This window comes from Camelus ferus, chromosome 29, assembly GCF_009834535.1.
Source record: "Camelus ferus isolate YT-003-E chromosome 29, BCGSAC_Cfer_1.0, whole genome shotgun sequence".
In the NCBI taxonomy this organism is placed as follows: Eukaryota; Metazoa; Chordata; class Mammalia; order Artiodactyla; family Camelidae; genus Camelus; species Camelus ferus.
The window spans coordinates 22,010,201-22,021,617 of record NC_045724.1 but is presented as its reverse complement, the minus strand read 5'-3'; the positions used below and the strand labels follow the sequence as shown (position 1 = coordinate 22,021,617).

The window sequence follows — 11,417 nt, the reverse complement described above, 5'->3', positions numbered from 1 at the left end:
CAGTGATAAAGACCCTAAGAGCCATGGCTGGACTCATACTCAATGTGGTGATTACTTAAACACTCTGTGCCTCAATTTAATCACCCACTAAAATGAGGATAGTAACTGAATCAACCTCAAAGGGTTGTAATGAGAATTAAAGCAGTTAATGCAAATAGTCTCAGAAAAACGACTGACCCATACTTAGCACTCAATAAATATCAATTTTTTTAAATTAACCTGTTTTTTTCAATTCAGTAGTTTTTTACTGATGAATAGTTGATTTACAATATTATATTAGTTTCAGGTGTATAGCATAGAGATTTAATATTTTTATAGATTATACTCTATCTAAAGTTATTACAAAATAATGGCTATATTTCTCTGTACTGTACAATATATCCTTGCTGCTTATCTATTTTATGTTTAGTAGTTTGTGTCTCTTAATCCCCACCCCCTATCTTGTCCCTCCCTACTTCCCTCTCTCCACTGGTAACCGCTACTTTGTTTATTAATCTCCTTTTTTTCACTTAAAATTATATAATGTTACTTTATTCGTTTACTAAATATGCATTGAGCACAAAATTATGACTAGATAGCTTAAAACTCAGTTAATGCTGAGCATTTGGCTGTTTTCAATTTTGGACCAGTATAAATAATGGTACAATGAGCATCTTTCTATATAAACATTTCTCTACATCTTTGGTTTTTTTCCCCCTTAGGATAAATTCCAAGAAGTTGAACTAATAAGCAATGAAAATTCATATGGCTCTTGTCCATGTAGTTAAACTGCTTTCCACAAATAACGTTCCCGTTTCTATTCCCACCAGCAGTCTATGAGAGCACCTCTCTTTCCTCGCCTCACAATGCAGTGTGTTCTTATGTACACTGTCATTAAAGCACTGCTTTCTGCTAGTCTGATCAAGTTTTATTTTTTCCTGCTTCCCCCTACTCCTACCCTTTGGTTTGGAAGTTATCTACTTCTATTATTTTACATGTTATTCTCCAAATTTTAACGTGGATGTTTTATCAACAGATTTTGAAAAAAAAAAAAAAAAAGTCTGAGGTCAGTCTCTCTATTCTCATCCAGAATAAGAAAAAAAAAAAAAAGGCTCTAACTTATCTCTGAACTTCCCCATATTTAGAATCACTGCTGTCTGCTGGTTTAGCCCTACCATGTATTCAACCCACAGTTACTGTTATTGTTGTTGTGATCACTTCCAAATAATGCCTTTTCAAATTTTCCAAAGTGTTTTACCAATTTCTCTGCTCACTGCTAAATCTTGCACATGGCTCCTCTTTGAATTTATTTTCTTCTTGCTGAAGTGAGGGGCTGTGGCTAGTAAACTCTCTTAGCAATCTCCATACGTTTGAAAATGTAACTTCTTCTTTACTCTTAAGTAATATTTTAAATAGGTATACAGCTCTAGATTAAAAATTGTTTTACCTAAACACTGTGGAGATATAATTAACTGCATTCTGGTTGCTCTAAAAAAGTATTCTATTGCCAGTCTGATGATTCTTCACAGGCAATCTGGTTTTTCTCTCTAGTGTCTGTTTTTATGCCAAAATCATACTGTCTGGATGATGATAGCTCTGTAACATGGCTTGAAATCAGGAAGTGTGATGCTTCCAGCTTTGTTCTTTTTACTCAAGATTTCTTTGGCTATTTGGGGTCTTTCGTGGCTCCTTACAAACTTTAGGATTGTTTGTTCTCTTGCTGTGAAAAATGTCAATGCAATTTTGATAGCCATTTCTCTGAATCTGTAGGTTGCTTTGGGTAGTGTGGACATTTAAACAACATTAATTATTCTAATCCATGAACAGAGTATCTTTCCATTTATTTGTGTTTCCTTCAATTTCATTCAGTGTTTTATAATTTCCAGTGTACAAATATTTCACCTCCTTAGTTAAATTTATTCCTAAGTGTGTGTGTGTGTGTGTGTGTGTGTGTGTGTTTTGCAGCTATTGTAAATGGGACTGTTTTCTTAATTTCTTTTTCTGGTAGTTCGTTGTTCGCATATAGAAATGCAACTGACTTTTGTACATGAGGTTTGTATCCTGAAAACTTACTGAATTCGTTTATTAGTTCTAACAGCTTTTCAGTGCAGTCTTTAATATATATAACATCATGTCATCTGCGGAGACTATCTCCTCCCACCCCCAACCATGGGCTAAGCCATTCCATGTCACGCCCAAGTACAGGCAGGCAGAACTTTCTTTATTCCTGTTTCAGCTAGGAGCCCCAGTTTTCCAGCTCCTCATCTTATGTGGGGAGACAATTCTAGTTTCAGTCCCAGGCCTTTGGTTTCCATCTCATCACTTTGGAAGCATTAAACTCTAGCCCCTAAGAGCTAGCTCTGGTTCACCTGCTCCATAAGGCTTCCAATCCCTCATCCCTCGGATGATTCCTGCTTCATTTGTGACCCGTGAAGATTCCACTTTCTTACTTTTGACTTCAGCTATGAATTAACAGTTTAAAATTATATTTATCCCACATTTCTGTGTGGGGGAAGGTTTCTGCTTTCCGGCACCAGCCTATCCTACCCTCTTAAGCAGAATTTCTAATATACAAATATTTGTATAGTTTCCTTATATTTATTCACCTTATGTATGTTTTTATGTTCTTGAGTCTCAAGCATACAATCACATACTCTAAAAATATTGGTAATTTTGTTCTCTATTTTTATCAACCACCTTTTATATCTTTATTTTCGCCTATGTATTCTGTCACAGATTGACAGCAATGTGTCAAATTCTTTCAATGTAACTATTTTTTATCTGTCTCTCTATAGCTCGGCTTTCTTATAAGTACTACATTGTTCGTTTTATCTTTAGCATTGATTATAGCTTTTGTTTGTAGAACATACATGCTCTCTTTCCTTTTTAATTATTTTATACAGACAAAAGCTGCCTCTACAGCACTTCCTTTGGAGCTATCACCTTAATTGCTTTAAGCTTCCCTGTGTTATTCTGTTTTAGCTGTGCTGCTTACACATTATAACTGTAACGGATGGTGGTGTTACTGTTTAACACTTTTTATTCTTTGCTATTTCTGTGCACGTTCTTTTGGTTTGTTCATTTTTGCTATATGCATTTATTTTTATTTGTTATTTTTACTGACAAAAATTTTTTAAAAAGTAAGCTTTGTGCTTTCAATGTTAACAGTGGTTAACTTAGATTTTTGAAAGACAATCCTAGATCTATATATGGGGAATTAACTCAATTTATTAAGTAATAAATTAGCAATTTTGAAAACCATCTCTCGTGGAAGATAAGACATGTAATACTGTTCCTTTTTACACCCCACCCACCACTCTAATTCTACTTTTCCTTCAGAACTCTGCGATTATGGAGGCCATAATTTGGTTTCTAAAATCTTAGAAATAAAAGTGGTCAATTCACTTAAAAATATCTTTCAGTAATTAACTTTTTAGAAATTAATTTTATAACCATTTAAAACACACATTCAAATCCATCTCTGCATCTCACTCATTTTTCTGCCCGGTGCCTATCCATCTGCCAAGACTTCTCCACTCTGGACTTGTTTTCCTATGTGCTTCATCGTCCTGGCATAGTTTTTCCAGCAGCTTATGCAGGAAGGCTGCCCTGACAGTAGAATTCTGCGTGTCTGACCAGCCGAGGACGTGCTCCTGCTGTTTCTCGGAGGCTTTATTCTCCAGACTTCCGCAGTGGTCTGCGAGATTGATTCCTAGCACTTTGACCTGCTGAGCGCTCTGAGAACAACGTGAAACTTTTGTGGACATTTTTTTCTGGGTGATTTGATTTTTTTCTCTGGATTCCTATCATTCCCTCCTGCTCTCCCTCTTCCTCCTTTCAGATGCTGAAAAACTCCTCCCTTTATGCTTAGGAGTGGCTGTTATCCTGCCATTCTTTTCTTGAAACAGTGTACACTCTAGTTTTTCTAGAGTGTCTCTTTGTGTTGGGAAATATTCCCTATATTGCTACAGCTGATTTCTCTCTTGTTGTTTCTTATTAAGCAGTAGAGTTGTGCAAAGTCTAGGCCATTTCTCTTACCAGAGTGACCCCTCTTCACATCGTCTTCTTAAAGTTCCATCAGTGCAATATTCTCTGGGATTTTTTGAATGGACAAATGAGAAATTTTAAAATATTTTCTCTTGTTTCTTGCAAAATATCTACTTCAGAGGAGTAAATGGCTCTGACACTTCCTCTCCTCCTTCAAGTCTCTGCTCAGAGGTCATATTCTCAGTGGCTTATTTCGCGTGTGGCCCCCTCCCAACCCCTGCATGCCAGCTCCCCTCTTCTGTCCTACTCTCCTTTTTCCACACACTGACCAAGCTCTAAAATATTATCTAGTTTATTTGTTTAGTCTATTTCTCTGGTTGCTCTTTTTTTTGACCCTTACTCCAGCCTCACTAGAATATAAACTCTGAGAATAAGAATGGGGATCTTTTTATGTTTAGTTCTGATCTATTCCAAGTGCTCTAAACATTCAGAGACTCTATCTCTGGATGAGGGGTGCACCAGAGTCACATTACAAATGGAGATGTCTCCTGAGACAGGAGGAATGTGTGACCATGAAATAATGTACCACAGAAGCCAGGTCCTGTTAATTTCTGTATTCCTTGCAGCACCAAGCAGATCACCTAATATAAATAAGTACTATAACAGAGATTTTTGGAAGTGAAGGAGGAAGAAGAACTGAGGTTAGTAATTCCAAATCTGATGTTCTATTTAAAACAGACTTGGCAATCAGATACTTTCAAAGACATTTCTTTCCCTATGGTTTAGAAGGATTTCACTCCACATAATAAATGTGGCCAGAAAAATGCTGATTTTATCTTTTAATACTCGAAAACCCTAAAAACATGTTCAGTTCAGTTAAAGGACTTTCGATCTGACAACTCTCATGAATACAGTGTTCAGGCTATTATAAGAAAGTGAGCTAAAGTAGATCTCTTTGTACCAGAGGCAAGAAAAATTCACACTTATGAATACATTTCACCATATATGTCTGTGTAAATGAAACCATTAGGTGGAGAGAACATGAGAAAATTCAGAGAGAGCCCTTTAAGGAAGAAACCTAACTTTTCCTCTTTACTTAAAAAAAAGGGAGGGAGCATTGTTTCTATATATTGCAACACATTTCATCTTGAAATAATCAAAATGACTTTAAATCCCAGCAACTTAAAATATGGTAAAAACTGAGCATAAACATGTGTAGCAAACAGCACAGGTGGTGGTGTTGTTGTCATGAGGATGCTCTGTTATTTAAAATCCAGAGCCTCATTTTACACGCCTACTTCTTCATGGTTAGAACAGTGAACACAAAATTTCCAATCACTTTTAGAATTATTTGTAACATGAGTATTTTATCCCTTTAACATGAAAGACTATATATTATCTATATTCTCAGAGTGTTGCATTCAGTTGTTCCTCAATATTTAAGCTGAATAAAAATTAAACTGAACTTGCAGTTCTAATTCCAACTATGACTTAAAAGTTTCAACTCTTCGGTTTGATTTTATGCCTATGTGAGCACTGGAAAAAAATATTTTTCAGATACTTCTGAAAGCATTTTTCTCTTCTTCATTTAAAGGGGGGTCACAACATAACAGGATCACCTACCCTTAAGTGTCCTTCCCTGCTCCTGGGTCAGGAGTAGATTCAGGAGCCTCCCCACAACCGTCAGCGTTTATTCGTAGCATCGGGTTCTCCTTCTCTGAGCACACACTGTGCCATCCTGGTCTTGACCAATCTGCACAGATTCAGTGGTATCCACCGTGAGCCTGGCACTGTGGTTCTGAGCAGGAAGAAGACAAGTTCCTGTTCTCAAGAAGTGTGCAGTTTGATTGAGAAAAGAATATTTGTGCCAATAATCGTAATCTTGGTAATAATAAGGGCAGCTACCGTGTCTTTCACACGTGCTCTTTGACAGGCACATAAGTACATTATCTCCATTCTTCCAAAATCAGTGCAAATTACACATTTATTATGCCCAGTTCACAGGTGAGGAAACAGGCCCCGGGAGTTCTGTGAGCTTGCTCAATACCGTTGCCGTAGCCAGTAGACGAAGCAGGAGTTCTAACTCAAATTCAATGTCAAATTCAGTGTCAAAGATCACGCTCTTTCTAGGTGGCCTTCTAATCCAGGGAATGGCTGGATCAGGACACCTGGCAGAAAAATCCTAAGTGCCCCAAATGAGGATGAGAGACCCCAACTAAAGATGAGGAGGAGAGAAATTACTGTTGTCTTTCTAGTAGGGCACATTTGTGGCTTATGTGGAGATGGACCTTGAACCTAAGACTTGGACACACGGGATGGGCGGGGTTAAGTCAGAGCCACGACAGGTGGGCAGGCTCCCCTGTTTCTTCATCGTATATAACTTGCCTGCTGTCCCCTTCAGCACTGTCCTGGCCAATCTTACTCTTTTTTTTATCACCTCCCTTATCTCCATCCAAGACCTGTCTTTTCTTCATTCATCAGAAAAAATCCATTCCTCCCAAAAAGCATCCTTTAGACTGCAAATTTCCTGAAGTTGCAGAAGTCCCCCAGCCTGCACACTCATTTCTGATCTGCCCTAGACGGATTTCTGTGTGTCTCTCATTTGTGTTTTCACATTTTCCCATTTATGCTGGTTGTCTCTCAGCAGGAAGTGAGTCTCCTGGAAACAGAGATTTGCCTTTTGGTATTAACTCCCCTCCTGCCTCACCCTGCACTCTATCTACTCTGAACATTTGCTAACATACAGGCGTGTTAGGAGGAACAAAGTAAGGCAATAAAATAAATGAACGACAATCCATGGAAGTTTGCTGAATGGTGCACTGTGCCTAAAATTTTCATTGTTATGTCTGAAAGTTGGACCCCTACATTCTTTTACTTTTACTTTTTATTATTTTTATTTTTTATTCTAAAAACGTTGGGGGTTCCTTCCTTTTGATGCTTCTATATTTTCTCTCCATTTTTTCTTATTCATCTTTTCCCCAGTATTTCCTTCTAATGATCTTCTTTTCTAATTTAATTTTTATTTTATCAAGGTAATAATGTAAATAGTTTCAAAGGCCAAATTATAATAGCCTTTGAGCCGTAGGCAGCATCTCTCCGCCTCTCATTATCTCTATCTCTAACTCCCTTGTACAGAGGTGAACGTTTTCAATCATTTCAACTGCATCTTCTGGTATTTACTTGCGTATCTTTAACTGACATGCATAAATTGCTATGTGTTTATTATTTTAGTTTAAGTTGCTATTTAGGAATTCTACTAGGAAAGCTTCACCCCAACCTGCACATAAATTTTCCTTCTCCCCAACCTCTTAAAATAATTAAAACACAACCTAGGACTCAATTAACATTTAGTATTTATATCATTGTAACTATATAAATAGTAGTCATAGCTGAGCCACATTAAAAAGCTGATTCTATTTTAAATATTTTTTAACAGTAAAAAAAAATATTTTTTAACAGTATGATGACGTTTCCTTCCTTATACAATATGTTGTTATCCTCTTACGTTAGTAATTGCTTTTATAAGAGATTACATGTATCCAGAACTGCCCTTTGCCCTTGGACATGAGGCTTAGACCCTGGCTTTCCCCCATCCTCGCACCTCTACAGCACAGGATTCCTTTGCCAAGGAAGCCAAGGGGGCAGGGGCATGCCCACCTGGAGCCTGTGCCCCTCTGCCCTCCTAGACCTGGCTTCTGAAACCCTGGATTCCAGACTTCCCTGCCCAGCTGGTCCCAAGCGCCCTTTCAGGTCCCTCCTTGCAAAGGCAGATGTTTTTGCTGTGTGCACACTCCAAGGCCAAGGATGGGTGGATAGAGACCACAGGCATGTGCAAGACCCCTCGTGGTAAAGGAAAGGGCTGCGGTGGGCCGAGGGCTGGAGGCCTCCACCCTTGGCCTGTCTGTGACCAACAATAATGCACCCCCAACAGATGACTGGACTAAATCTCCTGTTTCTTCAAACACAATTGCTAATAGCTTTGTTCTGTCTGTTAGAGAAGTCCCTCCTTTCACAGTTGTCCAAACCCACTGTCACCCATCACCTCTCTTCTCCACTCCTTTTAGAACGTCCTTCATTTCTCCTTTGTGTTGTCTCTGACACCTTTGGGACCCCACGCCTTCTTCTTTCCTGGTATATTTAATCATGTTGTTGAGAGGGGTGCATGGAAGATACATTGGAGGTTAAAAATATTTTATTTCATTTTCACACTAAGCTTGGTATCATATTTGTAGGTTGGAAATTATTTTCCTTCAGAATTTTGGAGGTTCTGCTTTATTGTCTTCAAGCTCCCAATATTGTTGCTAAATCCAGTGATACTTGAATCCTTGGTCCTTCATGTGGGGTATATTTCTTCTCTCCTGGAGCCTCTCTCAGGAGGTATTTCCTGGTGTTCTGTCATTTTATATCGATGGCTTTGGTCTGGGTCTTTTTCATTTACTCAGTTGAACATTCCATGAACATATCCAATCTGAAAATTCATGTGTTTAAGTACAGGGAAACTTTCTTACTTTATTATTACTTCTTGTTGTTAAATCTTCTCCTCCATTTTCTCCAATTTTTTATTTTTGTAACTTCTGTTATCTGAATATTTGATATAGGAGTTAACTTCTAAAATTTTTTACTTTATTCTCCCACTTTCTATATTTTTGGTTTTTTTTTTTTTTTTTTGAGGTTTTCTTGACATGACCTTCTCATCCTTCTCTGCATTTTTCACACATGATCACACTTCTCCTTTCTAAGACTGGTTGTGTTGTTAACAACATCTTATTCTTTTTCCCGATAGATGCAATGTTTTTATCTCTCTGATGACATTAATTACAATCCTCCTTCTTGCATTTTCTCATTGTCTCCAAGTTTTTTGTTTCCTCATTTGTTCTTGATCCTTGGCTAAGCCATCCTTAAGAGTGGGGGCACTGAACACCCATTTGGAAGGTCAGCCTGCCTGGGAGGGGCCCGTGAGCTCCACGGGGACACGACAAGGTGACAGGCTGTGTCTTTCCTTGGAGGACTCCCCAGCTGTCAGAATCTGCAGGTCTGTTTTCCTGCACAGGTCAGCATCCTCGAAGAGAAGTCCTCCCAGTCCACTGGCAGCAGTGAGGGCGGTGCCGGCTCTCTGGGAGCTGGTGTGGAGGAACAGGGCAGGGGGTCTGCACTTTTAGAAACAGCCCCTCACCAAATCCCCTGTTTGGCCCTGGGTCTGGCCCCAGCTGGCCGTGGCATCCTGGAAGCTCTCTGTTCCAGCTCCCCAGAGAGTAAACTGTCCCTGCATCTGCTGGGTGGGAATCTGATGTTTAGCTGCTCCTTGAAACACTTGGCACAGACTCCCCTGGTTTGAGCCAGTCCCTTACCCTAAAGCCGCTCAGCCTTCAGAGAAGACTGTCTCCTGAGCGTTTCCAGGGGTTCGTGACGCACAACCCACTTGCTTCTTGCCGGCTTCCTTCCTCAGGCCTGCCACGTCAGGCAGCCACTCGTCCACCTGCTTGTTAACTTCCCCAAACCGGCGGGATCTCTCGTCTGCTATCATTTTGCCATATGTTCTCTTTGTTCCCAAGGTTTACACATTTTTAAAAAAAATTCCTTTACTCTTATGTAAATGAGGTTTTAAATAGAGAAGAAATGAACTCATATGCTCGATCTGCCACATTTAACTGGAAGCTCTAACACGTTTCTTTCATTTTGTTCATATATTTTCTTTGTACTTTCATGGGAGGATACTATTGACAATGTTGGCCCTTAAAATACCTATGAGTTGCTTTAAATGCCATTAAAATTTTTTAGTCCATTCATTTCACATGCATTTACTGATTATGTTTTTTATTACATTACTTAGGAAGCAAAAAAGTTTTGAAATACCCTTTGAATTAGGGCAAGAATAAAGATATGGCAAAATTTGAAATTTTAATAATGTACATATCCAGTGGCAACAGGTAAAGTAATAAATAAAATCATAGTAAGAAGTAATCATAATCAGAAACCTCCTTTAAAAATCAAAGCCCACTTATCTAGTGACAGGTGACAGGGTGACAGAGTAAGAGAAGGTAAAGAGAAGATACCGACCCAATGGTACAAGACAACTGGAGCTTGCAAGGAAAATAAAATAGAAAGGAAGCTTGGGGATTTATTATTAATTAGAAACACTGAGTTTCAAAACTAGCAAAAGCAATGATGGCTTAAAATGTTTACTAAGTGCTTACTGTGTGAGAATAAATGTACTATCAAATAAAAAACAAATCTGGAATTAGTAAAGAGAGACTTTATTCAAAAAGATTATTGCAAGAGTAGTAAATAATTTTTTTCTGCAATTCAGGATTTAAATAAGTTCAAATTATTTATTTTAAATTGCACCATGCTGAAACTAGGCTAAAAAAGATTTAAATACACACCACTGCAAGGTAACTCAATGAGTTGCTTTTCATTTTTTTTAAGAATTTTTTTTCAGAAAAAAAGAAAAACAACAGGGCACAATCTATACCACGCAGTCACCCTGTCCAGTATGTGGGAAGTCACAGGGGCCCGTGGCAAGTGGAGCTGGGACAGGCAGTAGTGCTTGCAGAAGGAACTTCTGCTCACAGATGACATGCAGAGTGGAAAATTCCAAGTTCCTCTGCGCTCCCCTGCAGCAGAAGGCAAGGGGACTATTGCAATTGGGAGAACACTGTGAACATACAATCTGCAAGCGTTTCACGGGTTAGGCAGGAAGAGTCTTCTTATATAGGGAGGGGTAAACTGTGCTAGAAAGAACAGCATGTGAGAAGTGGGATGAAAGGATGACCAGACGGAGGGCAGATCAGAGAATCTTTTACCCTGAGACCAGGTGAGGATGAGCCAACCTTCAGGGTCTAAGGGAAGGAGAAACTCAACCAAATCTAGTTAACAACCATTTTGCTCCACTGATCAGCAGGGACCGGCATTTAAGAGAATCACTTATGCAGCAAAGAATGGGGAGTTGGGGAGTCAGTGTCTGTCTCCCCAAGGAGGGGGGCACCTCTGTGAGTCTGGTGGTTCTTTGCCGTCAGCCCTCATTTCCTGGTACACAAAGGATGGAGAGGCTCCTTAACCTTCGCTGTTTTCCAAGATCACAAGGATTGGGTAAATTTCAATATTGTCAAGATGAATAAGCAAGATGGCTATGCCTGAAAAACTCAGGGGCTAATGAGGGCAATAACTGAGTAAAGTAATTCCATAAAATGTAGTAAGTGCTGTCTGTGATAAATAAGTATGCCGGTTGCCACGGCAACGCAGAGGCGCAGCACCTCACGTGGGGAGACGGGCAGGCAGCGATGGCTGTGTGGGGTCTTAATGGATGACCAGGCTCTACCCAGGTGGAGAGCCAGGCATCAGCTCTGAACCAGGAAATATCAGGGAAGATCATAAAGGCAAATGTGCTTTGGGAACTTTATGCAGCAAAGCTTGCGTCCAAGTGGACCAGGGAAAAGGAGGCTTTTCTGGCT

General features: G+C 39.3%; 1 protein-coding gene across 1 annotated transcript in view; it reads left to right on the top strand.

Annotated features, from left to right (window-relative positions):
• Positions 1–11,417, top strand: part of CLVS1 (clavesin 1) — a 113,996-nt gene that overhangs the window by 26,316 nt on the left and 76,263 nt on the right. The window lies entirely within an intron of this gene.